Below are 6000 nucleotides of genomic sequence, written 5' to 3' on the forward strand. Positions count from 1 at the left end.
GAAGTGTCGAAGCACGTGGGAAAACTCGATCCGACCTGGGAAGGCCCGTACAATAGAATACCAAAATTGAAATCCTAATAAATATTAAGATATTTTTGGTTTTCATGACGAGAGATTATCAAAATAACATTAAAAATGAAGACATTTAAATGGAAATCCAATGCATTGTAAAATTAGTATATTCTACACTACATAATTTGTTAATAATAAATAATTCTTAAATATAATTTATACTTCACTATCAATAATATAAATTCCTTATGCTAAAACTTTATCATTTTATTTCAATTAAAAAAATTCATTATGAAATATAAAAAATTTATTTTTTTTATTTTGATATCCAAATAGCTTCGAGATTTTCAGTGCTACAATATCACCTTTCTTATTAAGATATTACAAATTCAAATATAATGAAAGATCATGATATCAAAATTAAGGGTTTAATTCCAATAATCATTTAAGCACATTGTCATATATATTGATCTCAACAAAAATCACACCCGCCGCTCATCTTCTTCACTTAAGCCATTGCTGGCCATGCCCAAAACTTTGTAAACGAGTGGTTGAGCTCAAAATATGCCGGCTCGCGAGCTTTTAATTCTTTTTTATATAATTTTTATTTTTAAATTTTTATATACTTAACTCCATATTCAACACTATGTCAGCTTTATAAACAAAATTAATCATATATTATGATTATTATGTAATATCATATATTTTTAGTTTAGCTAATGATAAAATTTGAAATTTTTATTTATATATTTAATGACAATATAAAAATAAGCTTAATCAACAAGTTGATAAGTTCATTAGTATTACTATATATATTTTATTTTATACTAATTATTAATTTTTAAATTATGTAATAGTTTAGAAAAATTAAGAAAATATTTTTGTTAAAAATAATTTGGGTTTGTCAATCTAATATAATAAATAAGTATTCTAAAATAATTTTAATGATAAATAAAAAGATTAAAAAACCTTGAGTAACTATAATTATAATATATCGTGACATTTATTTAATAAAGAAAGAAAAAACAAAACAAAAGGGATTTAAATCCCTTTGCGTTTGACCTAAGTAATTATGTGCAAACTGATTTCGCGTCTTGATTTGTATATTTTTTTTTCATATTTATTAATTATAAGAGCTCTAATATTTAATTAAAACTTATTTATTGCCTCCAGCGGTCTGGACGACCCTCATTCTTCGGTGTGCTGGGCTTCGGGAGAAATAAATCTAAGTACTAACTGCATATTTTGACTCTTACAGTTAGTAAATAAGAGCAAAATTCACTACACACAAGCTAAGTGTGAAAATTAATCGCAAATTGTGCAAGTGAAGAACACATAAGTGGATGGGAGTTAAATGCTTCTTTTTCAAAACATTAATCTATTGCCTTAATTTTTTTTTTATTTTTTATTTTTGACGAGGGTTCTTGTCTGTTTTAATTTTGGGCTTAAATAAATTTTTAATTCCATAACTTAAGTTGTTTGCCATTTTCATTCTTTTAACTTGTTAGAGTAGCACTTTGATCCTACATCATTTAATGTTCGTGATTTCGATTGTTTTTTTCATCGGAGTTAACTCCTCTATATATGCTTCCCATATGATCTTTTAAAATTAGGGTTAGTATTCCTACTGGCTCTTTTTTTGTAGCATTTTTGTTTTTTTACTTTTCAGGATAACGTTTCTGTCGAGCATATGTTTTTAATTTTGTAATTTTAGTTCTTGTTTCGTCAAAATTCACCCTCCTCGCCAGCGGCAGTGAACTCCAACAAGAAAATAACTAAAATAGCAAAAACTAAAATGATATTGAAACCAAAATGCTACTTTGAAAAATTAAAGGCCAAATAACCTAATTTACGGCACCAAAATATATTAAATCCAATATTTTTAGGAGGCTTAGCTTGAATTTAGGACTCCCATGAGCTAATATTTAAATTCAGAAAACCAAGTAGAAAAGCTATACATAGAAAACGTACCCATTTCCAATAAAATGGTGGAAAGACCAGCACAACCAGGTCCACCAGTCATCCAAAGTAGTATGAAGGGATCTTCTTCAGGATTGCTTTCCGACTCAAAGAAGAAGTAGAAAAGTTGTGCATCCTCATTTTCTCCCACACCGATATACCTTATTTTCCAATAATATTAACATATCGAAGCAGAAGGCAAATAATTGGATAATAACAAAAGAAATATTGAAAAATTACCCGGTTTCAAGTTTGTTGGGGAGTTTATCGGGCAATCCCGGCAGAGTTTCGACCAAATGCTGCGGCAAAACTACTCTGCTGGAGCAAAGAATCAGAAGCGGAAACAGCAATAGTTTGAGAGAGAGCAATAACTCCATTGTAGCAATGCGATCTGAGGTGTTGTGTGTGGAGACTGCTGCACTTCTCATCGTATATGCACTTGGCATTATAATATTGCATTGTCCTGTTCATACTTCTCTTGCTTCATTTCTTGGGGTTTTCAAAAGGAAATGAGTTATCAATGTACTGAATTCACCCCCTATTTATATTATTAAAATGGGTAAATTATAAGAATTTCAGTAAGATTGGTATAATTATAAATATTTTATTATTATTTGAAGAGTTATGTATAAATTTTTAATTATTTTCAACTACCAATCAATAACTTGCCTGTTTGGTTAGTTTCTATTAAGTTTTCCTTCATTTTTTGTGATATACTAATTAAAGTACCCTCGGAACTATGATTTGAAATTTTGTATTTTTTTATGGATAGCGGACCTTGTTTTCATGATTTTTAAAATAATTTCATCTATGTTGTCTAATTTTTTTATAATTTTTTATTAAAAAAATATAGATAATTAGAGTAAACTTGACAATTTCAATTCTTCATTCAATAATTACATAATTTTATCAAATGTCATAGAGTACTAATGATTCCTCAAACAATAAGGGGATAATTGTAATTATTCTATCTAATTTAATATTGTAAACTCATATATAAGTACTAAAGGACTTTTTTACCTTATTTTATATACATAAATTGAGTTTCACACCATAATTACTAATAGCTAATAACTGGCAAACTGATTAACATTAGTAATTAAGTTTGAGGTCATATGGCAATTAACTATCCTATGTAAAGTAACATTAATTCCACAAATGAAATATGAATTTTAATACTATATAATTGAATGAAGATTCTACTATAATCATGATTTAAATATATATATTTCTATTTTTCTTTATAAAAAAGCGTTATAGACCTCTAATTTTTGAAAATCCTAATTTCGTCCCGTAGAGAGACCTACAAGGTAGAAATTATGATGCCACACCAAGAAAACCACGGTTAGAACCATTCGATGCCTAAGTTAAACAGGATGTAAAGGAAAAAGACTCATTGTCGTAAGAAATGTTAGAGTAGTAAGAGTTAAACCGGAGCCATGGGTTGCTATCTATAAATTTCCCAACTGTACAATTTCATACGAACCACATATTAAAAACGATTGATTGGACATAGTGAGTCCATCCATACATGTCACGATTTTAGTTTGATAGAGGTTGAATCAAAATGACCCGATATAAATAACGTAGATCCAAAACTGTCTGTTGTTTACAATTAAAATGAGGGTATGAATCTAATACCCCTTCAGCCTTGAGGAGATTACCCCCTCATCATGCATAGTATTTGGAAATCTAGGAATGGCACTTGTTCATGAAGGGAACAGAGATAGATTGGGAGTTGGTCTTGTTCATGGGGCAGATACGACTATGGAGGAGTATTAATGCTCAAGTTAACAATAAAGACTTGAAACCATACACATGAGAAAACTCGGAAACGTTGGCTGTCACAACCAACTGGTGGAAAGTGAGTACAAACCTTGGACTTAAGATGGTAACATGAATGAGTTTTCGCTGTCAGTCGCTGTGGTCCAGTCCCTGTATTATATTAGGGTTTTTTTTTTAATTTTAATTTTATTTGTTACTTTTTTACGATGAAATTGTACTTTTAATTTTTGTAATTGAAGTTCAATATCTTTTGTCCTCTATTTTACGAGATTCTTAAAATGATTTCAAATTTAAAAAAGCTCGACACATTTAGTTTTATACTTTAACATACAGAGGACTAAATGCGTCGAGTTTTCTCAAGTTTTGGTCCAATTTGAAAATTCCGTAAAGCAGAAAACTAAATATCGAGTTTTCCCAATCTTGGGATCATTTTGAATGAGTTTCGCAGTCAGTCGCTGTGGTCCAGTCCCTCTAGTATATTAGGGTTTTCTTTTAATTTAATTTTATTTGTTACCATTTTTTTGGATGAAATTGTACTTTTAATTTCTATAATTGGAATTCAATATTTTTGGTCCTCTATTTTACGACATTTTCAAAATGGTTTCAAAATTGAAAAAACTCAATACATTTAGTTTTATACTTTAAGAAATTTTAAAAATGAACTCAGAATTGGAAAAACTCAACACATTTAGTTTGATAAGTTCCATGATGTAAAAGACTAAATGTGTCGAGTTTTTCCAAATTTTGGTCCAATTTGAAAATTCCGTAAAGCAGAAAACTAAATGTCGAGTTTTTTCAATCTTGGGATCTTTTTGAAAATCTCATCAAGCAGAAGGCTAAAAGTATTGAACTACCTATCCTATGGGACAAAAAATATAATTTTGCCTCATGTACTCACATTGCATCCCATAAGTTAAAAATTTTCAGTATTAGTCCTCACGTACATTTCCAACAGAAAATGTAAAAAAAATGCTAACAACTCCATTGATTATTGGACGAAAAATACATGTGAGAACTAAAATTAAAAAAAAAATCAATTTATGAGATGAAATATAAAATAATCATAACAGTTGGGACTAAATTGAAAAAACCTTCACATATGAGATAAAAAAATGCAATTTTCGCCAATAGAGGAGATCCATTTACCAAACTTTGGTCTACTTTTGATTCTTTTATAGCTAATCTCAATTATAAAATTAAATTAATAATAATTATATTTAGATAGTTGCAATGAGGCAAATAATAATCAATTAATGTGAGATATAACAATCTTGCATATGAGCAAAAAAACAACATTTTATAGGTATACAACGTAAATACACACTACAACAAATATAACATTCACTACAAAAAAAAAACATTTTGGAATTTGGTGCAGTTTAGTAACGGTATTTTTGGTATTTGACATTGTTACAAATTAAAAAAATTATTTTGAACCGGAGTTTGGAAAGATTTATGATCCGTCGTTGTAGACGGTGTTTCTAATATTTAGGAACAATTGGTGAAGGACAATCTAGTTGGAACAATTCTTGTAATACGTTGATGGTGACCGTTCTTAATAGTGTATTTGATTATAAAAATTTCTTTTTTTAATTGAAACCTACGGATAACATTTGGAATGGCTAATTAATTTAATTTGCGTTATTTTTGGAACAGTTTTTGTATTATTCATTTCTTTTCCATTTCCGAATTTTGGAATTGTAATTATTTATATTGGTAATATATTTAGGAACGGTCATTGAAATTATATAATGGTTAATTCTTAAAATAGTATTAGGTCAATTTTTTATTTGAAACAGTCTCCTGACATTGTTTTAGGAACGGTTAGTCCTAATTAGAAACAATTGCTTTGGACTATTTTAGCAATTATTTTAGGAACGGTCTTATTTTTAGATTTGCTAATTTTGTATTTAGTAATAAAATTTTAATAGATATTTTAATTTATATATAATAAATTTTAATAAATAATTTAATTAATATAATAAATTTTAATAAATAATTTAATAAATTTAATAAAAATTTAATTAATTAATATTAAATAACATATACATATTAATTCTGATCCAGGTGTATAATTATATCCAGGGCAAAAGGTAATTTTCGTCCCACAACTATAGGCCATTTTCGTTTTAGTCCCGTAAGTTTCTAGGGTTTCAATTTGGTCCCTGGTCCCATTAGAACCGCAGTGAGGAGACGAATCCAATGGTACCAATCTGCAATCGTGGGTCGTCCTGTCGGCGGCGA

Source organism: Sesamum indicum, linkage group LG2 (assembly GCF_000512975.1).
Source record: "Sesamum indicum cultivar Zhongzhi No. 13 linkage group LG2, S_indicum_v1.0, whole genome shotgun sequence".
NCBI classification, from domain to species: domain Eukaryota; kingdom Viridiplantae; phylum Streptophyta; class Magnoliopsida; order Lamiales; family Pedaliaceae; genus Sesamum; species Sesamum indicum.